Source organism: Vicugna pacos, chromosome 33, assembly GCF_048564905.1.
Source record: "Vicugna pacos chromosome 33, VicPac4, whole genome shotgun sequence".
NCBI classification, from domain to species: Eukaryota; Metazoa; Chordata; class Mammalia; order Artiodactyla; family Camelidae; genus Vicugna; species Vicugna pacos.
In genome coordinates, this window is record NC_133019.1 from 2,135,872 (window position 1) to 2,160,781 (window position 24,910).

The 24,910-nt window shown below is 52.7% G+C and overlaps 1 protein-coding gene across 2 annotated transcripts in view; it reads right to left on the reverse strand.

Moving 5' to 3' along the window:
* NTM (neurotrimin) overlaps window positions 1–24,910 on the reverse strand; it is an 820,981-nt gene that overhangs the window by 486,111 nt on the left and 309,960 nt on the right. The window lies entirely within an intron of this gene.

Below are 24,910 nucleotides of genomic sequence, written 5' to 3' on the forward strand. Positions count from 1 at the left end.
CGGAATATTTATGCTCCCTGTTACTCACGCGGCAGTGACGGAAGTGTGATGCGTAAGAATAAAAAGTGTCTGATTGAAAAGGAAAATAGTGGAAAGGAGAGAAAGAACGCATCGCTATAAATAATGTCACATTTTTAAGATCACACATAGATCTATAACCCAAGGAAGGAAGGTGCTTCAGTGAACTAAATAAGAAGGCAGGTGGAATAAAGGAGGTCGGTCTGAGTCCTTTGGCGGCAATTGTACAAATGGGAGATTTTCTTGGTGGAAGGGGGCTCGGCCAGGACCGCGGGAAACACAGCTGTTCTGAGTCCCTGAGCTCCTGCTGAAATGCCAGTTTAGAACCACAACCCTGACTTCCTCCCATTTACAGAGCAAGGAGGCTCTCTCCCTCTCACCCTCTCAAGTGCCTCTGATTCGGTTGCCTCCTCCCTGCTGCCCTCCGCCCCCTGCCCTCTGCCCCTGCCCCCTGCCCTCTGCCCGACCACATTGCTGCCCTGCTCTGCTCCCAGCTCTGGGCCCTGACACCCTCATCCAGCTCTCAGCCTCCGGGGCTGGGTGCTGTGTCACATCCCGTATGCCCATCGATACTCCTCATGAGAAAAAAAAAGCCTCCTCTTTTCCCGTCCCACATGAACATTTAAAGTCCAAGGGCATCCATAATCGCACAAGGGCAGGTGGTCATTCTTGCCATAAGCAAATGGTCACTGAGGTCCAAGCCCTGAGCTCGGTGCCAGGGTCGGACTCTGAACCTGGCAGAAGCGACGCCTGGACCCAGGGGGTCATATCCTTGTGGGGGACTCACTGCAGATAACACAAATGATCAGAAAAATAAGACAACTGCAGGGCTGGTACCTTACACGTGGCACAGAGAAGACGTTTTTGAACGAGCAGCAGGACACGGGTTTGCTAAGGTTTTGGGGGCACTTTCTTGGAAGAGATGATGGATAAGCTGAGCTGAGCTGGATGAGAAGGCAGGATGCACTGGACACAGGAGCCTGAGTGCGACAGCCTGAGAGACAGGGTGGGGCTGGGCCGACGCGGTCGGGAAAGGTCTGGGGCTGGCATGTGATGGGCGGTGGGAGGAGGTGCGTCTGGAGAGGTAAGTAGGGGTCAAATCATGGAGATGCTGGGATTTAGGCCCCGGCCGGGGATTACGCTGTATTTTATTCTATTTTATTTATTTTTTAAGACTTTTTTTTATTGAACGTTTTATTTTAAGAGTAATGCAGAGCCATTGGAGGGACTAAAAGGAGCAATACTGGTGTCTGATTTACATTTTCAGGTGATGGCGTGGGTTTTTCTGCGGAGAACGGACTGGAGTGGGCGAGAGGGGGAGGGAAGGTTGGCTCCTCGGAGCGGGAGGCGCGCATTTGGCTGCTCTGGACATCGCTGCTGGGATGGGCAGGGTTAGCCTGAGAACACCTGCCGTGGAGACAGGCTGGCTGGGCTCCACCCGGGCCCCACCGCCAAGGAGCTGGGAGGACCCTGGAACATTCCTTAACCTCTCTGCGTCTGTCTCCTCAACTAGGCGGTAACAGCCGTCCTTACCTTCTGGGGCGGCTGTGGTGATGCGCCAGACAGTATGCGTAAGGAACCCGGCACGTGCTGGCTGCCGGCTACCTACTGGCTCTTTAACTATTTTGATGACTTTTCAGGATCTGGGAGGGAGGAGGCTCCCGGTCATGAGCTGAGAAGATTAGAACAAGGAAGGAGCAAGTTCGAGCCACATTCTCCCTCGGGTTCTCTTCCATGAGTTGTTCCAAAACAGCAGCTCCCCATAGGCATTAACGGCAGGCTTCATAATTCACACCCGTTATTTCATCTCATTCTCACAACAGCCTCACAGCCACACAGACATCATTACCCCCGTCCTGGATACAAGGACTCTGTGGTCCAGAGGAGCCAGGTAACTCGCTCAAGGTCACCTAGCTGGTGGCAGAGCCAGAGTTCAATCCAGATCTGGCTCTTTCCAGACCCCAAGCCCTTTCCACCATAGCAGCTGATCCTCAGCACACGCCTGCATCCCAGGCACATCTCAGGGTCTCAGGATTCCACAGCATCGGTATGTCTCAGCACAGGGTATCCTACCTATGGAAGGTCCCCAGGTGACACAGGGAAGAAAGAAATCTGCCCACTCCAAGCCTTAGAGAAAAGAACAGAACAGACCCATTCCATCTGGTATTGTACAAAGCACAGCCTTGCCAGGTAAAGTCTGGAAATGAGGTTGTACCCACTGCCGAGAACCAAATGTTACAGAGCTAATTAACCACGGAGATCTGGGAACGTACCCATTAAAGAGACCAAATGCAGCACGAAGGAAAAAGCAAATGGTAATGTTATCACTGTTATTGCCATTAATATTAATATTAATACTATTACTTGGTTTTCTTATTACTCGGATAGATCATTACTATTGCTGTCTCCTAGCATCTTCCGCATAAATCTATCACCAAATGTTTTAGAGGTTTAATATCCTTATAGTTATGTAATTAAACAAATAGAAATAATAGTTGCAGAATTGCAAGAGTTACATAATTATTGCTCTGCGATGGAAACAATAAATAAACCGTACATGCCTCCGTCGTAGTCACATTAACAATAGAAACAGGGACGGCCGAGGCTGAAGAATTATGTAACGGTTACATAATTAAATAATAAATTATCCCAGAACTACAGGGACATGCGCTATATAAAGCAGCTTGCAGAGTGGAGGAGAAAAGGAAACCATGAGGTGATACCAAAAAAAAAAAAAAAAAGTAAGAGATTTGCCTATGGATCCAAAGCAAAGCAGCGTGGGCCCGGGACGGGGAGCCGGGGGTTTGTGACCCATCCCCATTCCAGATTCAGACACGTGTGTGGATTTTATCACCCCCAGAACACAAAGTAATTTGCCTACAGCTATAAATTACTTGGATCATATAATCCCCTTAGCTGAATAGCTTATCACATGTGACATACATTTAATCTCTGTGTTTTAAAGCATCTCCAAATTTAGCGTCAGTCTTGGCTGAACATTACACAGCCGCTTTTCAGAGACCGGCACAGACTGAAGTGACGGGTGCGTGCACGTAGGGCGGAATTCTCGCCAGAGGTTGGAGACGACGCCGTGTTAAAAATTATTTGAGATTATTGAAACACTCGATCACCATACCACGATGCTTCTTTGACTGTGTTATCACAATATTAGCACACTCAAGTATTTGGAAAGACTAAGATGCTTGATGTCAAATCAAATATTCAGATGACTGACTGACTTGCTAATGTTTTTGAATCCAAAAGTTTTGCAGTCAGCCTGCCCTGATTTTACATGAATGTGTGTTTATTGAGGTCCAGAGGGAAGGACACCATCCTACACCTGAAGATATAAAAACGGGCACCTGCTCTGAAGACCGAGTCCAGGCTGGAATGCCAGAGTGATGGCAACACAGCTTGCCGCCTGAGACCACCTGTCTCCCTCCGTGTCAGCAGATCGAGCACATTGTTGGCGTGAAGGGCCCGATGGGCTCTTCCCAGGATGCCAGCAGCATGTGGTGTGAACGAGCACATGGCATCGCTCAGCGGTGACAATGGGGCAGCAGAAGGCTCCTGTCCAGAGCCAGCGGAGACGGAGCCATAGTCTGCCAGCCTCTCTGTCATGCACGCTTCAGGGAGGTTCTCTCTTCTCCATCAGACCTGTTCTGAGAGCAGCCAGGCTGGGCCATTATCATAATGGGGTCACCTGGGAGGCTGGGCATAGACAGGGGAGCAGTCTATTGGGGAGAACTAATTGAATCCTGTCTCGTTACTTGGTTCAAGCTTGACAGGCAGGCGTAGTGATTGAGGAGGATGGCCTCAGAGGGGGCCCATGCCAAGGAAGGGCCAGGAGGCCTCCGCACCTGCTGGGCCTGGAGAACTGTGAGCGCGCTGCCCAGCGTCGGCCCCACAGATTCAGGTCATAATTGTCCAACATGCAGCTCTGGCTGGGCCCCAGCTGACAGAGGGACCATGCCGCCCATCTGCCTGTGTCTCTGAGCTACGATGAAGAACACTCAGAATTCACACCCTTGGCCTCCTTTGGACCACGTTAAATCCTGTCATTCAGGTAATTTACCCCCCACCCCCGGAGGAAGTTGGAAGTCGGGCCCTACATCAGGTAAGTGGGGCGGATGTCCTTCATCCAGGGGCTTCCTTCCCCACCGTTACGTTGAGCCACGTGGGGACCTAAGCAAAGGACGTCCCCCTAGGGAGCTCCTGGAGGAGCTGGGTGCTGTGGACGGCCAGGGGGCTTTGGGAAAAGCAGACCTGGCACGGGTGGAAGAAACTAACTCAGAATGGGCACAGTATTGCTAAGGAAGCCCTCTAGAGGAGCCTGGAGCCGTGGGGGAAGGGCGGCAGCCCGCCTGGGTGGAAGCTGAGCTTTCGAGCACTTGCCGTCCTAGCACTGGCACCTGGAGCATCAGGACGCTCATCTTGTCCCCGCCCTGAAACAACCCATGCGCCCTGAGGACTGACTTGTGTCCACCATCCTCGCCGGGCAACTTCAGCAGCCCTGCGGCTCGTGCCTTCATAGGCCTGACTCCTTCCCTTCCCCAGAACACTGTTTTACCCAGATCTGTGCCTCATGAACGGGGATTCCTGAGAGCTTGTCTGGAGGGTCCAACAGTGAGCACAGCTACTCGCACACCCTTGGCCAAGAAGAATGGTCCTCCTCCATGGGGGTGGCCGTCCTCTCCGACCGCGCGCGCCGCTCCGGGAGGGACACACGGGGAGCCGTGAGGGAGGAAGGGGACATCCGCCCAGCCAGCCAGGTCAGCCGAATCAACCCTGGCGATCACGGGGTGACAGATGTCGCAGGCAGGTCGCCCTCACATCCATGAATTGGGATTCTTAAGACCCCAGTAAAGCCCTTTATCCTTCGCAGCCTTGATGCAGATTGGCTCAGGCTGCTCTGACAACACGGACTGGGCGGCTTGAAGGGCAGAAACGCATTTTCTCAAGTGCTGGAGGCGGGAGTGTGAGGTCAGGGTGCCCGCAGGGCCGGGTTCTAGGGAGGCCCTCTTCACTGTGGCTTGAAGCCGACATCTCACTGGGCCCTCACACAGCTTCTCCTCCTGCCATGGGGAAAGAGAAGTCTCTTTTTCTCTTCCTTTACTGATAAGGATTCTAATCTCATCAGGAGGGCCCCACCTCATGGCCTCTGGTAACCCTAATTAGCTACTTAAGGCCCCATCTCCAAAAACCATCCTATGGCAGTGGAGGGGAGGGAGTAGGGCTTCAACATACGGCTTGGGGAGACACCAGCACTCAGTCCACATATCAACTGCGTTCGGATTTCAGCTTCCTCTTCTGATGAGGGGTGGGGCCCATCTGACTCCAGCGCCCAGAATATCAGTTACCGCACCTGTGTCATGTGACACTCGGAACCCACCGCACCGGACCACCCTGAGGAGTGAGATGAATCCACGCAGAGAAAGCCTCGGACGCGCAGTCGGCATTAAACCTGTCTGTCTGCTCTATGCCTCCTGCCTCCTTCAAGGCGCCTCAGATGCACGGTAGCATCTGTTTTGGTCAGAAGTTCCGTCCCAGCCCCACCTCACGTGGGGAAGGTGTCTTCTTTGGCCATTCTGTCCCTCTTGCTGAATTTGGCTGGGTGGCACCTTACATTCTCGGTGAACAAGAGCAGTAGGAATGGTCCCCTGGGAGCTGGAAGAGCCCCTCTCTGCTGGACCCGCACAGGAGAGGCCCCCAGAACAGGGCCTTGCAGAGACGCAGAGGTCATGTTCCGGGCTCCTGGGCAGAGCCCTCTCCACGTGCTCTGACCTCCCCGGGACCAGGCTTCCGCAGCCCACCGCCACCCTCCGTGCCCCTTCCGGGGGCCCCGCCTGCCGCGCTTCAACCCCAGTGTCGGCAGCCCCAGTCCCGCCTCGGGCGTCTTCTCCCAGACGCGGGACCCCCTGGCCCTGCCTTCCCAGCCCCCAGCCACACCGACTCCCGCATCAGGATGGCCTCTATTAGCTGCTGCCAGCGTCAGGGCTTCGAAACAGCGCAGCGCTCGGCACTTTTCCTGACTAACGTCTTTGTACTGAGCGGGGGAATCAGAACGGAACAGATGTTTTAAGGACTCCATAAATCCGTGAAGATAAAAAACCACCCACCCAGCGCTTTTTAACAATGCGCCATGCTGATCAGCCAGCGTATCGGAAATACCAAAATAAATGCAAAATCCCACTGCAGCCTCAGAACAAATCTTAGGTATTTTTTCCCCCCTTTTCCCCCTCATAACACACACCAGATACCATTTTTAACACTCAGTGAAGACCCACAGCTGGGAACAGAAAGTCCACGGAGGCGCTCCTGCTCGCCTCCGAAGTGGCCCGACGATAGCCGCACTGAGCGTGGGTCACTCTCCCGTTGCTTCCCGAAAACCTCGCTCCCCCCTCCCCCAGAAGCTTCTCCTCTCCCACATCCAGTGTCGTCATGTTGCCGCCCATAACTCCTTGCTGAATTCCAACGAGGGTTTCTAATTAGCCTAATTAATTTTCTGCCCAACTTAATAAGACTGTCTCTGGTTCAGAAATAATTGGACTTCCCGAACACCATTCTGCTTCCCTCTGCTTCTCAGTGGTGAGTTGTGATCCAGGCTCTTTTAATAATTCAAAATTAGCTTCTGTTTTTCAGATGATGGGCTCATCTTCAGAGAGTTATTTAGTTTTTTCATTAACACTCTGACATCGCCCTCTCCATCCTATAAGGCATATCTCGAAAAAGCACTGGGAGTCAAATGAAACCGGGATTCCCTCCTGGAGAGAGAAGCCCAGCTGGGAGAGGAGTTTCAGTGGAGTCTGGCTTCCTGTCTTCTCAGTTTCGGGAAGGTGAATTAGTGACCTGGACGGAGCATTTCCTTTCCTGCAAATTTTGGGAGCAGCCATGGAAACAAGCGTTAACCAGCCCGAGCACCCGCACCACCTGCACCATGGGAACGGTCGTAAACATGTTCAGGCAACGGGCCTCGGGCAGAAGAGCAGGCTCTTTCTAATCTCGCACAAATTTGTTTTATATGGTTATGAATTTGTTACTATTTGCAAGCAGAACTGTTGCTGTAAACATAAGTGTGCATCGTCCAAACAAATGAGTTAGAAACAGAGAGAGAGAGAGATGAGCTCGGAGAAGGGGGCGACGAAAGATCGTTGTTAAGCCCATGAAGATGTCCGCGTTCCAGCTCACATCCGACTCGGACCCGCAGGGCTGTGTAAACTCAATACCGTCTTCTGTGCCCTCGCGGGTTCCAGAACGCCGGGCAATCCTAGCCTCTCTAGAACTGGCTTTGCAGCCCCAGGAATACTTTACTTGGAACCATGAACGTGGAATTATTTTCTCATTCCCTAGAAAGCCTGAAGCATTATTGTAGAGGGCTTATGAATATGGCAATGAGCAGTCCGAGGGAATAAAGAGCAGAGTAGGGCTGGAGGCTCCCAAGCGCTCCCTCTGCACAGCTGTGAACCCTCCCATGATGGCCACCATGTCTTCGGTGGAATCACAGAGGTGTGGAGGCTTTCAAAGAACGTATTCCAGACGGCAGCCACCGGGGCGCAGCCCTGCTCTGCTCTGTGGATTACACGACACTGAACTTTTCAAAACTGAAATGCCTGCAGTGGTTAAAGTTACATCGGTGGAGATGGGTGATTCTCTCACGTTCCTACAGTCACTGTTTCTATCAGGACATATCTAGACAGATGAATGTTTTAAGGAAATACCATTCAAAAAACTCTGAGTGCACCTTGCTGGTAAGTTTGGGGATAATAATCCCTTACTGAAAAAAAAAGAAGAATCAATTCTCTCTCTCTTTCTCGAAGAGCTCTGAGAACGTTGCTTCAAACACAGTATTTTGTAGAGAATGTGAAATATGACTCAATTTTTTCAAATGTAAATATCGTTCCATTTCCCACAAATGTCCAGAAATGAAGTATGTCTATCTTACGAGCCCACATCATCAGTTGAGCAGTTGGGGGGGGGAGAAAAGACGGAAGCTGGATTACAGACATAAAGTGAAAGGAATGGCACCGTCTGTAGCTGTGCCTTTAAATGGGCCACCACTAGCACAGGGTGAAGCTGCGAGAAGGTGTCCCCGCTGGGCTGAAGAGCTCGGGGTTTCCTGCTTGTGGCTTAAGTGAATCCTGCGGTTCCCAGCGGTCACTGAGGGCTCTTTCACACGCGTGACCCACTTAATCCCATAGACTAAGGGAGGTCTGTCTAAACTCTGAAGCTGGTAGGACAGTGACGAACATTAAGTCTTTAACCCACGTGCCACCCCTGGAACACAGCTTTCCGTGACTGCGTTTTTAAAACCTACCCTGCATTTTAACTTGGGGTGGGCTTCTTTCCTCAGCTTGAGTACGTTTTGAGTAACCTCTGTCCTTCCGCCTGTGCTCTGGGTAAGTTCTCCTGGAAGATAATCAAATTGCCCTGAGTCCTGGCTATGCATCAACACCTTAGGGCTACCTCCTCTTGAGAACGAAGCAGCGAGGGTAACAACCATAACCTGCTGCCGATTTACTTCAAGCCCCCCCCGGGGGGAATCCGGAGCACTGAGTCCTGGCGTCGCTTGCGTGTCCCCTGAGTTGATGGGAGTGTCTTCCGTCACATATCCTGACCACGGAACCAGACATCCCTGCAGATGGAAACCAGAAGGGTCGGTACCCCAATCCTCCTCCACCCAAGTTCGCCACGCAGATCACAGCTAATGTATCCATCCCTTCAAGATGATGAGCGACTGGCAGAAATACCCTGGGGGAAGCGGCGTGTCCAGGTGTATCGGTCAGGGGTCAGAGGGCGTGCACGACAGGCCTCCAACAGAAGGAATTCTATAATGGGGAACTAGTTACAAAGCTGTTGGAAAAGTCAAGGAGGAGATGACGAAGCAGACTGTACATTAGCAATCGGACACGCTCTCCACCAGGCCCAGGACTGAAGGGTCAAAGGAAGAAGGGACATTTCCAGTGCCAAGAGCTGCTCAGGAATGTACTGGACCAGGAGACATGGTCCAAAGACAGCCCGGCCCTGCTGAAGGCAGCAGCTGTCGCTCTGGGCTCCCAGGTGGCATCCAACGCCCCGCTCCAAGCTGCACAACCAGCCAAGACTTTATGGATCATGAAATTGCTGGGTCCCCTTTCAAACCCAGCCCCGGCTCTGCTTCAGTGACCTCCCATAGCAGCCCACTGCGTAGCAGATAAAGGAGCATTTCCTTTTAATGGCTGGAAATTTACTGGCCGTAAATTTCGCCGAGTGCCCTCAGGTCTACGTGCTGTTGCCAGGTACCGGGAAGTCAGGGGAGTAAGCAGTTTTCACTATTCCCCTTGAATGTTTTTTGCCTTTTTCTTCCTGAGATAAAATAATCCCCTATTGGAGCAAATCTTTAACAAGAGGCGACCCCTCCAGCTTCCCCAGAGTAGATGGAGGTCCCTCCTTACTCCGCCTCAATTTACACATCCTTCCTTTCCTTTAAGAAGCATCAGCAGACAGTGAAAATGGTGACACTCAGTCCCATGTTTAGCACCATCTTGCAGTGCTCACCCGTTCATGAACACCTGTGAGAGCGAGGGACACCGATGGTGAGAACCAAGACAGCAGCCTGGTGACCCTTTCAGAATTAGGGTGATGCCAACAACGAGCTCCCCTTGTCTCTGGTCCTGGCACCACAGTGCTAGGGTTTCCCAAAGCTGGAACACGACCTCTACTGGAGAAGGCAGAACAGCAGAGGGAAGAGGCAGCCCCCGGATGAGGGGTGACAGGTGCCTGGTCCTGCTGCCGGCACTGCGTGAGTGAAACTGAGTTAGACGTCACCACCCTCACCTTGCAGAGATGTCAGGTGACTGGGCCCCATTCTCAGAATGCGTCAGGAAGCACAGTTGGGATTAGAATCAAGGTCTGAGTCACTACAAAACCCGCGTTATTTTCACCATATAATATTGCTTCCAATTTTCCACATGAGCAGCATCACAAAATGCAAAACATGTTGAAAAGAGAATCCCTCCACGTGCGAGTTCAAACGTTCTGGCGGCACCGTGATAGCCTGGAGGAGCTGCCGGCCTTAGCAAATGAAAATACAGGATGCTCAGTTCAATTTTAATTTCAGATGAACTACGATTTTATTTTTGCTTTTTAGTATAGCTGTGTCCTCAATATTCCAGGAGACATATACTACAACTGTTTGTTATTTATCGTAAATTGAAGTTTGGGAGGTCATCCTGTATTTTTCCTGGCCACCCTAAAGGTGGTCCATCTGGAGCCCCTAGCTCCCCTTCGCCATGACAAACTGAAAATGCCATCAAGGGAGAAGTGATTGCTCTCTCTGCCTCTCAGCGGGTCTCCACTCCCCGGAGCACGGGATTCCTCTTAGGCCAAGAGTGAAAGCTCCATATGTGACCATTTGTAACTGACGTTCCCTGTGTGCCCACTGGAGTTTTTAAACCAACTTTATCAAGGTGTCATACATGTCTATGCACATATACATGCACACTGTGTATATATATTATGTATTTACACCAACACTAAAGTGTATCCATTTTACAACTGCCGCTCTGTGAGTTCTGACAAGTGTGTGGGTGCATCTGTGCCAGCACCCACGGCAAGACAGGGACCGTGTTCCTCACCCCGGAGAGCTACCTCATGTCCTCGGCAGCCAGTGCCCACGCCGCACCCAGCCCCAGACGCCGCTGCTCCACCTCCGTCAGTGCTTTCCCTGGAGGGCCCAGTGGGACCGTAGCCTTGCACCGTCCGCCCCCTTCCGCCTCTGCCTTCTTTCGCTCAGCATGCTGGTTTGAGATCCGGCCCTGCTGTTGCCCGTGTCAACAATTCCTTCCTATTTACTGCTGAGTCACATTCCATTACATGGATTTACCGTCATTTGTTCATTCATCCATTGATGGACATGGATTGTTCCCATATTTGGCTAATTTAAGTAAAGCTACTGTTAACATTTGTGCACAAGCCTTTGTATCGATGTATGATTTTATTTACCTTAGATTAGAACCAAGGGGTGAAACGGCTGGGTCCCATGGAAGGCCTGTGCCTCTCTTTGTGAGGAGCTGTCACGCTACCTTTCAAAGTCGTGCTAGCATTTCGCATTTCTACCATCAGTGCACGTCCATGCCGGTTGCCAGGATCCACCTGGTTACTAGGATCCATCATTTAAACTGGGAGTCACTACAACAGGTGTCGAGTGACATCTCATAGTGGCTTTGATGTGGACTTCCCTGAGGTCAACTGAGTTTTAAAATACCCAGAAAAACAGAATAAAATTTGGGTTCTGCATTCATTAAGCAATTTTTGAGCATCTATTTCTTTGGCAGTTACCACACTCCAAACACTGAGTATAAAATGGTAAGAAAGAGACATGATCCCCGCCAGACGTGGGGCTTCCTTGTGATCTAGCGCGTGAGGCAGACGCTGAGCAAACGTACGTGTGTAAGTGTATACCTACAGATGCTAAGAAGCATCGTTAGAAATAGAAATAAAAAGTTCGTACTAAGAGAGGATAACAGGAGCCAGCCAACCGGGACCAGGAGGGAGGAGGGAGAGTGGAAGCAGCCTGGAGGGCGGCCGGGGTCAGGGCTGCAGGGAGGCTGGGGGTGGGGGGTGGGAGGAGCCGTTCAGAAGGGGAAAGACATCAGGATGGAGGCGCCAAGTGCCTTTTCTCAGGACGGAGAGACGGCCCTGAGGCTGGGACCACTGAGGCGGGAGAGGGCTCGTGCGGAGGAGGCAGGGCCGGGCCAGCCAGGTCGGGGAAGGGACTTGGGACCTGATTCTAAGTGGCGCGGAAGTGCCCTGAAGGGTGAACGGGAGGAGCAGAAGCTGGCTCACACGGTCAGACTCGCAGGAGACTCCCGCGCTGAGAGCGGCGGGCCGAGGCGCGGCGTGAGGGCGCGCCGGCCGGTGGTCGCTGCTGCGGTCTGAGCGGGTGACAGAGGCGTGCGGCGTGGAGGAGGGAGTGGAAACTTAGAGTCCAAGGGGAATCTGGGGTGAAGTCAGCAGGACTTGGTGATGACAGACGACAGGATTGCAGGAAAGGGAGGGTCAGGAGGCCGCTGGGTCTCTGCCCTGGGCAGCTATGCTGCCGGAGGCACCGAGCAGAGTTAGGGAGACAAGGGGCAGAACTGGGAAGCCTGCGGTCTTCATAGGAACCCGCAGCGCGGCTTGGACAGCGGGCTGCAGGGGACAGGGTGGTAATCTTGTTGTCAGAGTAACATTTTTCCTGACTGCAAAAATAAAGACAGCAAAAGTACAGGAGAATGTGGCTACGTGCCTATGGCTTCATGTAACGTCTTAGGGTCTCTCTCTGCCTGGACACTGTCTAACGAGGGAGATTCAGGGCCACCCCATGCAGATGGCTAGATGGTCCAGGTTGAACCATCGTGTAGAACAGCCCTGGACAACGTTGGCGACACCTCGTCTTGTAAATAGACGAAAAAATGATGTCTCTCAAAAAGAAGCAAGGCAGGGCGGGTATTCTGAAAGACAGCCGTAGAGAACATGGGAACATTAGGGTCACCGGCGCTTTTTCTCTGTCACATGTAAGCAGGTGCCTAATGGCCTGTCACCCAAAGTCTCCTAAGTGGGACCTGGAGTAAACACGCCGAGGAGCAAGTGCGCTGCTGTTCGCGGCGGGCGTCCCTGGGCTCCTCGCCCGTCACAGGACGCTGCCCCAACCCCAACGCCGCAGGCGACGCAGCCGACAGGATGTCTGGTGACCCTGCATGAAAGACGATGCCACACAGGGGTGTAAGTGCCGGGACAGACGCGTGTCCCAGGGCCTCAGGCACCAGAGCAGGACTTTCATCTAACAGGCCAAACTCCTTCCGTCGGGAAGAGGAGAAGAATGCCCTCCCTGCAGTGTCAGCTCTGGACGTTCATGGTAACACCTGTCTCGCTCATCGTCACTTTGGACGCTTGCTCTGTGCAGACAAAGGGCTGAGCATGAGGGAAGTTCTGCATTTACTGTTCAGAGCCACCTGGGGGGTGGGTACACTGCCACGCCTCTGTTACGTGCTAGGAAACTTAGTTTGCCTGAATTTGCATTCTTAGGGAGTGGCCAAACTGGGGTTTAAACTCAGGTCCGTGATTTGAAAGCCCCTGTTCCCAATGGCATGGCTGTCCGTGCTGAATTCACTCAGACCAAACGGCACTGGGAAATCAAGCTGGCAGCATCTCCACCTTCCCCAGCAGCGCCCACTGCTGCTTCAACTGTGGGCCCGTTACAGCACAAAGGTTCAGGTTCGTGGAGCTAAGTGCTGAGGGCACGGGCTGCCCCGTGTCCCTTTCTCTCTAGTCAGACCAAACAGGAGGCAGGACACCGGGGCAGAGCAAGGCAACGCCAGCTCCCTGGGATGTCGAGGCCCCCACGCTGCCCGAGAAGCCCCTCTGCAGCCCCCGAGGCGGCCCGCAGGCCTGCACGCCCCCCTCCCCCGGCTTTGTGCAGAGAGCCCAGGGCTCCGTGGGGAGCAGAGAGAGCGCCGTGCCTGCCACGCGGTCCCCGCCCATCTGTTTTGCAGAAGAGAGTGATTCTGGAAAAGCACATCAGATTAAATAAATTAAAAGAATCGCACCCCCCTGGGAACACTCTCAAAACAGAAAGTCATTTGAACCGATGTACATTCACTTACAGCCTCTCTCCTTATAGGAAATGAATACAATCAAAATAAAGATCACTCCGGCGCAGGGAGAGGCAGTAGTCGGCGGAGGGAGGAGGGAGCGGGGCACAGAAGCCACAGTGTTTACAAAGCCATTAAGGAGAATGAATAGATCCAGCCTGGTCCCAAAAGGCAAAGAAATGTGAATGTTCACATATAAATAGAAAACGTTTAGATGTTATTAATTCAAGGCAGGGCTCCCACTGCCTTGGATGGTGGCTGTCTGGGCGTCTGGCTGGCTGCAGTGGCCCCTGCTGGCAGGAACCATCCTCTGCTGCGCTGGTCCCTTACTTTCAGAGCTGTCAGCGGTTCCCAGGGTGGAGGGGGAAGCCTGCATCTCCACGTGCAGACTTCGTGGTCCACACCCCGGACACCTACCCCAGGGCCCCTTCCCACTGCGTGGCCCGGCACCTACTGCAGTACCCAGCGCGTGCTAAGCCCTTAACCGAGCTGGCTGAGTGGCTGTACGACCAAGTACACATGCGTGAGCAGCAGCACTGAAACCCCGCGCGTGGATTCTGCTAAGAAAGACGTGTCACGTGTGGGTACGGCTAAAGTCACCGTGAGAGGTGACGGGTGCCATGGGCGCCCTGGGAGCACAGGGGAGGCCCAACGTGCATGGCAGGGACGCACTACACACTGGTGCTGGGGTGGCTGGGTCGCAGGGCAGGCGTGCCTGAGGTCAGAGGGCGACGAGGAGCTTGTCAGACGAGGTGGGGGAAGGGGACTGTGTGCAAGGAGGACAGAGCGTCTGTGCTCCAGGGAGTGCAGGGGCTTTCAGGAACTGCACTCAAGTGCTGCGGGCAGTTCCAGTGAGAGGTAGGCCCCTAGGAGTCAGTGTCTGAGGGTCCATGTGACAAAGAGCCCTCTTCATCCTGATGAGATGCTTGAGATTATTCCATGGCTGTGGAGATGCAGGAGAGCGAGGGGAAAGGGAAGACACTGAAGGCTGACATGGTTGGGTCTGCACTTAGCACGCGTAGCTCTGGCGAGACTGCGAGATGGCGTCAGGGGTGAGGAAGGGGAGGAAGCCTGGCTGCAAAGCTGTTGCATTTAGAGGAAACACGGGCGAGGCTTCCCTGAGATGTCAGCGACAGGAACTGTGAGGAGACAGATGGGAGGAAGGTCTGGGAGGTCCGGTGTCAAGGCCTCGACATGCCTGCCGCTCTACAGAAGGGAGGCCAGGATGCCACTCCAGTTCCTGGCACAGGTGTTTGTGGCAGAAACGGGAAGGAGGAACCCAGAAGGAGGCACAGGTCTGCCGGGGAGACTCAGATGCTGCAGGCAGGGTCTTCAAGTTACTCAGCCGGCATTTTGACGTTAAGAGTTTTCAGCGTCTAAGCGTTCAAACTGCATTAATAGTTTTGGGAGTCGTTAGTTTGTAGATCGCAGTAGGAAAAAGTACATTTTCCATCTGTGCCTTAGTTTCCCTCTGGCCTATTTACATAAAGAGTAAACTGCTCCTAAGGGGAACAGAGGCGTCTAAGGAATGTTTATAATAATCATCTTATATTTGTATAACGTCTCACAATGAAACAGGCAGCATGTTTCCCTCACGACAGCCCTACACGTTAGATATTTCTGTCCCGATTCTACAGGTAATGAAGTTGAGCGCCTGAGGCAGGGGATGTGGCTAAAATTACTACGGCTCGTCGGTCAGCGGCTGGTCAGGATTCAGTCTCCAGTCCTAGGAGTCTCTTCCGTACGTGTCACTGAGTCTTTGTGACAGTAATTTGTTGGCATCCTTGTTATGTATTTTTTTTCCTCATGGTACATGAGGCCCATGAAGGATGACACAGAAATTCAAAGTTTGGTAAGAATACTAAGTGTCTGAAGCAGGAAATAAAATGAAACAAAAGCGACATCCCATCGTCTATAACCCTCCGAGATCCATTTAAATAACCTTTATTTAAATGCACAGGCTTATTAATGTCTCTGCAAACTCACAGCTCTGTTCATCTGGGCACAACCTGAAACCACGGCTTGTACAGGAGGAGACAGGCAACAGGCTTAGCGCTCATCTTGATCGGGAAAACTAGTTCGTAAGGATCAGGAAAGGCAAACTCAGACCCGGGGTGCGGAAGGAAGAAGTGAATTCATGAGCAGCTGTCTCCTCTCTCTCTGCAGCATCCCTCCCTGCCTGCGACCTTCCACCACAGCGACCTGGCTGCGTCAGACCCCCACGTACGCGTCGATGAAGAGCTCCCCGCTGGGCAACGTTCCACATCCCCGGGGCGGAGAGGAGCCGCGTGTGCCCCAGTCCTGCCGGAAGGCAGGGAACGTGCCGGCCAGCTCTGCGAAGACGTCCGTCCCTGATGGTTGCCACAGAGAAATAAATTAAATCTCACCAGCCCTGAAAGTCACCTTCGGAGGGAAGGTATCTTCCTGTTCTCCCCCACAGCGACTTACCCTGTGCTTCAGCTATCAGCGGGGGCAGGAAAGTGCAAAGACCCCCGAGAGAGCTAACGAAGCATCCCCTGATGGGAGGGGGCACCAGCTGGGGGGGCTGCAATGCCCCGAGTGCCCCTCCGTGCCCCAGCCTCCTCTGTGGGCCGCCCAGCAGCCCAGGTTAACAGCAGAAGAGGGGGCACCGATCAGAGGGGGAGCATATTTCCTGGAAATGCTTCCTTTGATGAAATTACAAAGCAAGACAAAGCAGGTTTCTTATGCCCACGAGAGGGGTTTATTTCCGGGCTAAAACTGCACTCGGGCTCTCTAAGGACGTGAGGCTCCCCGAGAGCGAGCCACAGCAGATGTGGATGAGAGCCGGAGCACGGGGAGGGATGAAGCCAGGGAGGAGGCTCTGATCACAGCAAAAACCGAGGTCCTGAGAGCACTGCCCGTACGCGCACAGGGCTTTGAAGCTTTCCAGCGCCTTCACAGTAATGCTAACACGTTGGCCTCATCCTGGAAGGTAGGTAGTACCTTGAGTGACCCTCCCCGTTTGAAAGATGAGGAGAGAGCGGAGGGGCCCTTTCCTTGACCCGACCCAGGTCCTCGGTGGTGCTTCCCCATCCACCGCCCGGAGCGCAGGACGAGGGCGCTCAGTTCTCGCCGGGCACCCTTCAGACCCCACAGGGACAGCTCCAGGAAACACAGCGCCAGCAAGGCGAGCGCTGATCCCCGTCACCCACGGCTGCAACTCCAGCCACCAGACTGGGTCCCCCCACCCCAGCGGAAGTCCCTGCTCTGTGTGCCAGGGCTTGTCTAGAGGACGTCACCCCTGAGTAAACACGGGAGGCCGCGTCAGTGTGCGGGGCTTGCGTTTGCCCCGGAGATGAGCACACCACACGTGAGGCCAGTAGCCCCGGGGGCGTCACAGTTACTGAGGCTCCAGCAACTCAGGCAGGACACAGGGTGGGGCTGACGCACCAGAGGGACGCGGCATCACCCGGGGCCGAGCACCCCGGGGCTACAGGACGTCCGCCCAGTTCCCCAGGCTGCTCTCCTGTCCTGAAGCAGTTGAGCCTGCCAGCGAGCATGCTGCACTTATCTACCAAAGCTGTCTTGGAGTCTAGGAAGCACCACAGGTAGGAAAGTCTTGGTTTTTTTTTTACCCATTAATTGTAAAATCCATATCCAACTCTTTAACGGGCCTCTCTGTTCCCTTTACCCTCTCGGGCTGGTTTCCTGCAAGTGGCTGGAAGAGGAAGTTGCCAGCAGAGTCTGAAACCGGGAGAGACTTTCCCCGGACACCCACTCTCCTTCCAATGACAGTCATTTGTTTCATGTTTTCGCTCACCTGAGTGGGACGGAGGGGCTGATTTGCATGTTCTGTATTACAAACAATAATAATCTCGGTACTGATGCTAGACTGGGAAAAAAAAACCCACTTTCTGTTTGCTAAAATATTATAAACTCACAAGAATAAAGCCAATTACTTAGTCCCTTTGGAGTCTAGATGGCAGTTTATTTGCATGGAGTTTAATAGTACTTAGCACGGTACGTACCTAAGTGCTTCACAAACATTAACAAATTAGTCCTGTCAACAGCTCCTTAAAGTTAGGAGTAATTGCCTCTGCTTCCCCGGCGGGGGATCAGGAAAGGCTGAGAGGCCTGGGCGGAGACTCAGAGAAAGTCAGTTGTCTCTGAAGGCGGAGTAAGACTTGCTTCTCAAAGCCGGGCGAAGTCTGACACGTCAAGAGCTTCTTGTGTAAGAAGACACTAGGTTTCATCCTAAGAACCGGTCCCGCGCTGACAGATTCCTAAAGTCAGAATATACCCTGAGAGAGACAGAAAAAGCCCCCAAGGCTGTATTTGGTTGGGGAGCCAGAAGGGGTAGACGGGACGGTTCTCTGCGTATCGGGGGTGGGGCTGGGTACCGCAGCCCTGCCCCAAAGCACCGAGCTGAAAGCTTCACATAAAAACACAATTCATCTGCATCGCGCAGGAGAGTGTATACATTTTCAGAAAAATAAGAACAGCCGCCTTCACTCTTTCACATGACTTCCCGACCGTACTGTGTCCCGCCTGCTCTTCCTGCAGCGTGGAAGCAAACCGCCCGAAGGGACAGCGACTCGCAAACACACGTGGAAAGCAGGATGTCCTCACCCTGCCGGACAGACCATCGTCCTGGCCAAGCACTCAGTAGGAACGCTGCACGGAGCAATCAGGGCTCATTGGATTCATGGCCCTGAATGCGTTTAATATCCACACAGCAAACTGCCCCTCTGAGGTCGAGCACCAGGAAGGTTCTAGCATATTTTGTTTGGTTTTATTTTGCTGCAGGGACTTGCCATACCTGGTTTCTAGAAAATGGCGTGTTGGTTGTCTTCTTTCTTTTAAGGGAAATTTTGTAAATGCAAAGCTCATAATATGGCTTTTACATTTTACCTTCACTTCTGCACTAGCTGCAAAATTATTCCTTAAGGAATCACCGGACACCAGAAACAGATCTGCCCTAACCTAGAAATAATACTTTTAAAATGTGGAAAACCAATGCCAACAAGAGTCGGCAAAATACACAACTAGGAAAAGGTTCATAATACAGAAACGACTCGTTACACGTTCAGCAAGGTCTGGGAGGTTTCTGGCAAGTCTCAGCTCTGGTGGGAGCTCCTGTACACTTCATGGGCGGTGCGCGTGGGGAAGAGATGGTTTTTCTGAAATCCCTCCTTGCAGAACTGACCAGAGGATCAAGCATGAAGACCTCAGATGGTCCACAGAAATGCTCAAACCATTGAAAAAAGTGAAGGTGAACCTATTAGCCTCTAGCGTCAGCCCCCGGAGACGCCCCTGCACACTGCACACGTCTCCTCAGTCAGCACTTGGGCACCGAGCCCCTTCACATGGGATCTGCGCTCTGGCTGGGCTGCTGCTGTGAAAACAAGCACTATTTCATTTCCGGGCTCTCACCCTGCACCCAGATTCCACTCGACCTGAGTACGTGGCCCCTGTTTTCCACTTTTCCCAGAGCAATCGGTTCCCCTTACCTTGTTCCTTAGCTGACAAACTTGTTTGTCAGGACTTCTGCTCTTAGTGAAAATAGATTCAATGAAAACAATTAATGCTTCTCCTCTCGTGTATTTTACCCAGAGCTCACAGCATCTTTAAATTGACATAAGTGCCCTTTTGTCTAATATTGGAGACACCTTGGCTAGAAATCAGTTTTTTGGCAGCTCACGTAGGTTGCTCCCGCAGCCCAAGAGAAAACTCACACCAGATTGCAGATGCAGAAACCGAAAGGCACTCAGACGCTCTTGAGTTATATTGCTTCCTTTTAAAAATTAGAAAATCATTTACATAGTGTTTCTCTCCATATAAATAGTTGAACTCAAGGATCTCAAAATGAACAAATCCAAGCACGACCAATGAAGGGAAAGTGTCACTTACAGGATGTGGTAACACTGTTATTTAGAAATAGTTTTTAAAGGCCACAACCAATTTTGCCCAGAACTTACATATTTTGAATTTCTTTATTAAATGTATGGTACTCTATTAGCATAAATTCTTGGTTTTCTATTTTATTATACGATTCACAAATTATGCAAATTAGAAGCCATCACTTATCTGTTCACTTATTCACCCTCCTCTTTCTCTATGAGTTTTTCCCCTAGTCTCACCTTTCAATTATCTTTTTTATTTGTAATTCCACTTGCAAACAAGTCAGTTATAATATTAAAATATTAAATTAGCCTAAATGTAGTTTACTCCATAACTATGTTTCCATCAGAAAGTCGGTGGTCATCTCAGTGCACGAAGAGGACCAGTCAACAGTTGAGAGCAAAATTCCAGTTGCCAAAGATGATCTGAAAAACAGAGAGTTCCTCTGCGGCTCGGACATCCGTGACACTGGGGATCAGCATTACCGGAGGAGCTCGGCGATCTCTCATCGCTCAGACACTCAGATCCAGAGAGGCAGAGCCCGCCGCGCCAGGTGAGCGCAGAAGGCAGGCTCTCATCCCCGTGGGCCACCTGCCTCCTCTCCCCCCACACCCAGCCCTCCCCGGGGAGCTGTCTCCCTGGACCCCGGAGGTGTTGGCCAGGTTCCCTGCAAACATCCCGTCTCATGAAGGTCCCTGACATGATCAAAGGTGCTCAAACTTCCATTGCGACGAATTCGCAGCATCCGAGCCTGGCCTGCCCTCAGTTCCAGCTGCCACATTCAGGGTCAATAAACTATTACTCTAACGGCTTTTCACAGCCCGCTGACTTGAAATTGACTGCCTGCAGCTTTGCTTTACTGTATGGAGGACACAGAGAGAGAAAGGAAGAAAGAGAGGGAGAGAGAATCATGGATTAAAGGGAGGAAACACCAGAGTTAAGAAAAAAATTTCAGAAAATAAAAATTTTCTGGGGGTTTTAGTGTAAGCCATTTAAAAGCATACACAGGGTTAAACCAGGGCCCTATTCTAGTCCAGTTAGTAGGTGGGCACTATCTGGTTCTGTGTAGAATGCGCTAAAACCAGTAAGAGAACCAGTAAGAGCCACTCACAAGTGACAGAGGGGCGAATTTGCGGACTGCTCGTCCTGTCGGGAGCGTGCACCTTAGGGCTCGTGGGCACATCAGACCGTCTCATCCACCACGCCCTTCAGGACAGGCGGGAGGTATTTTCCTGGTTGCACAGATGTGGAAACTGAGGCGCGCACACATGAGTGGCTCTCCCAGAGCCCCGGAGGCGGCAGCTGGGGGGCTGGGGTTTGGACATCATTCTGCTGTTGGAGGTAACGAAATGCAGAGGCAGTGAAGACAGCCGCTGACTCAGCACTGTGCTGGGACGCGTCAAAGGGAGGCTTCAAACCCAGACCAGACTCCCAACCCATTGATTTTTCCATTTAACTAAAATGTCAGCTAATCACACTCCTGGGTCTCACGGACCGTGCGTGCAGCTGCCTCCTCCTCCTTGGCGTTTCCCCTTCATGTGAGCCCCTCGCTCCTGGGGTTTGCAGGGTCTCCACCCCCCGCCAGCTGCTGTGTGTCTGTCTGAGTCTGAGGAGTGACGAGAAGTCAGGACCTCAGGCAGCCCGTGGCAGCCCAGCGTCCCCTCCGGGACGCACGGGAACACAGTACCGTTCCTCCTCTCCTGTGGGAAACCCTGCGACCCCAGCCAGGAGCAGAGCACCTCACTGGGCAGATGGGAAGACCAGCTAAACGGCCACTGTGGGCCAGTGGCAAGTCTTCGGAGATGGACGCCCACCTCCCCGGCACGCAGCTCAGTCTGAGAGAACAGACAAGCTCATTCTTGAGCTTCGGCTCCTTTGACGAGAGCTGTGCACACCTCCCAGGCTGACCTTCTAATGTACAAACTATGTCCAAACAGTCCTCTCTCCACACACAAATCATCTGGACCCAACATCTTATGGGGAAATCAGAGAAATGCTAGTCACATTTGTGAACAAATAGTTTGTATTCACCTTGTAGATGTCGGAATCAAACAGGCGTCTTTGGGGAGTGATACGTGGCTTGTTGGCAAAGAGTAAATGTCCACTTGAGGACCATAGATCTCAGTGCTTAATTATGCCAAACGGGGGTGCAGCTATGTACATAAGCAATTTAGAATGAGTTATGGGAGCTGGGATATGAACAGAAGCCATGATTTTCCTGGAAATTCCTCTGGAATTCAGACTATTGAACACAGTATAAAAGCCGCTTCACTTTCATTAGTCTGGAAAATGTCTTGTTGGTTCTGCTGTATTTCACAAGTCCACGCCTTGATGTTAATTCACAGTGATCACCTTTAGCAGGTGAGCACAGGCTTCTGGAAGGCAGGGTGGTCACGGGAAGTGTGCAGAGGCCACGGGAAATGTCAGATCCTTTTTGGTGCTGACATGGAAAAGCAGAAGAGCGGTAGTGTTTGCCACCGACAGGACCAAGGGAACCTCCATCACCGCCAACCGTCACCCTCGCGCTGTGGCCGGAGACCTGAGTGCCGGGTCCACCTGTCTGTCTACGTGTCCAACCAGAAAAAGAATGTGAGGAGAGGGACCTGGGAATGGCGGCTAACCCAGCGCACCCATCGCCAGACCCTGGCTCCACCGCCAGTGAAAACCGCGGCTGCTGGCTTCCCCGGCAGCCTCGGGGACCTCGAGAGGGAAACACGTTCCGAGGATGAAGGAGTCAGTTTGATCTACAGTGTAATTACAGCCGTGTTGTGAGACAACACAGACTCAGCCCCTGTGCAGCCATATTTCTTTTTGTCCGGAAGTTAATTTTCATATCAAAAAAAAAAGCCATTTCACTCCTGAAACTGAATTGGACAAGGGAGAGAAAACGCCGAGGATGGGAACCCGGGGTCTGGGGTGTCATCCCTGTGCTGGGCATTAATATTTCCAACAGAGTTTGGGAAGAATGGCAGCTCCCCCGCCACCTCCCTGCCTCCCTCCAGGGCAGAAACCAAGAATCAGATTCTAAGCGGAAGATATTTGTGGAAGCAAGGGGAGGGGAGGAGGAGGAGGCACATAAAAAAGAAAGAAAAAGAGGAAAGGGAGCAGAGAGCGCAGACATCATAAAAGCAGGTCTATTCATCTTCCCCCAGGATCAGGGAGGGAGACGGAGAATGATGTCCTGATGGTTTTTTTCTGAGTTCTGGAGGGCAAGTGAAATAACAAATAAGAAAATGCTGAAAAATCAACAGTTTACGCCAGATAAAAGCGGGGGAGGGGGGTAAAACAAACAGCACGAATGGCTCCTCTTCTGCTGACGAGGGAGCCGAGCACGTAGGCCGACTGAGCTTCCAAGCAGATGTTCTCCTTCATCGCGGCTGCTGCAGGTCGGGCTGGGGGTGGGTCTAAGACAGGGGGGTGAGGTCCACCCCCCACTCCTGCAGCTCTGCCCTGCCCCCTCCAGTCCCCCGAGAATCCTCCCAACCACTTGTGTCCTTTCTCAGCCCTCACTGCACGAGTGGCTGGGGTTTATCTCACGTGACCAGCTGTCCCCTCCAGATGAGCCGCCCGATTTGGGGGGATGCCTTATCCAATGATGCCAGACACTCCAGAACCCAATGACACCACTGGCCTGACAGCCAGACACCCAGAAGTAGCAGCTTTCTAAATATGGAACGTAGAGCCCCCGCGTGCATCTGAAGGAGCAGATACGATTCTAAGCTCCCAGAGGACAGTCCCTCTGTGCAGGAATCTTGCAACGACACTGCTCCCCAAGGAGGAATCCACAATTGGAAACGGCTTATTTATAAAGCAAACGCATGTCCCAACGACACGTGGGAGTGTGGGCGAGCAATGCTAACCTCTCAGCTAAGGTTTCAAGCCTCCTTCCAGACGGTGCTCTCCTCGTCCACCCTCTTCCCCCCACTTCCCTGCTCTCCGTGTCCCGCCCGAAGGGAAGTCAGGGGAAGTTTCTGCAGCACTTTAACAAAACTGAGTGCAGGCAATTGTCTATTTCTTTCTCTCTCCTGCGCTGTGTCCAGGGCTGCCCCGCCGGGGAGGGAGCAGTTTTGGGCAGACGTGCAGCGTACCTCAGGAGTGACAGAACACCTTCGCCCCGTCATCTCCAGCTGATAAAGTGTCAAATGAGATGGAATAGAGAGTGAGGTCCAGGAGAGAACCAGGGGGCGCGGGGCTGAGGGACGTGAGGAAGGGGGGGGGGCGGCGGGCGGGGCCGCCTGCTTTGTGGGCACAGGAGAGTTTGTGTCTTGGGCGGAGCGTGCCATTTCCAGAGCTGCCTCACAGCCTGCACCTGTGGAGGACGTGTGGACAACGGGTGGGCAGTGGAGCAGGCCTGGCAGACGGAAGACAGGTAAAGGCGTCCGTATTGGATATAAAGCGGCTTCAGTAGCTTGGAAATAACGCGGGAACCTAGGACTGGCCATTCAGGGCTCTAGATGTTCAGACCCGCTGAGGCCTCCGGCCGAGGACAAGTCACCTCCCCTGGATGTGGTTCTCATCTTTGAAACAGCAGGAAGAAAGTCAGAGCTGGGAGGGACAGCCTACCCAGTGTCCCTCCTTCTTCTTCTGTGTGAGGGAGCTGAGCCGTGGGGAGGTGTGGGTGTGGAGGATTCTGCTGCTCTGGGTGTCCGCACAGAGTGGCTCAACCATACCCCGGGGGTTACGCCTTGAGTGGACGCCTGAGGCGGGGCGGAGGTCCCTGCCTCCCACTCCTCTGCTCCTCCCACCGCACACGTGCACAGCCTCACGACACTCCTCTTTGTCATGAAATTAACAGAAGGAGCAACTGAGTGACAGCACGAAACACTCAAAGCAGCTGCCAAGCATCCTGTGAACGGCGGCCAGGACTGACCGTCGACTGAAGGTAAAACCCTGGCTGTATCCTCTGTCCAAACACCTTGCCAAGGGGTTCACGGAACAGAACGTGTCTATTCTGGCTGTTCATTGATTTTTCTTCCTCCTGATTTTGTTTGAGACGGTAAAATGCCATCCCCCTGACGTGTAATACCCACGCGCCTCGCCGAGAGGACTGTCGCATGACTGTTGAACGTGTTTCATGTAGGAACAGCCATTTCACTCGGCTTTTCTCATGTGGCGCATGCCTGGGGACTATGTCCATCTTTGAGATGGAGAGACTGAGGGCGGGGACCCACAAGGGTGCACGGAGCACGGGGGAAATGAAGGGTGAAGTCCCCCTGAAGCCCCCAGAGCCTGCTCAGGACCCAGACAGCTGCGAGGAGCCCTGGGCGCTGGCGCCAGAGGGGAGACGTTCTTCAGTGTGGCTCTCAGAACGAAAGAGGTGCCATTCCTTTTCTTTATCTTTTTATTTTCCCTCTTGCAGCACATTCTTGGCAGGATCAGCTAAATAAGTGTTATACAATCTAGCACCTCTTGAGACCTCA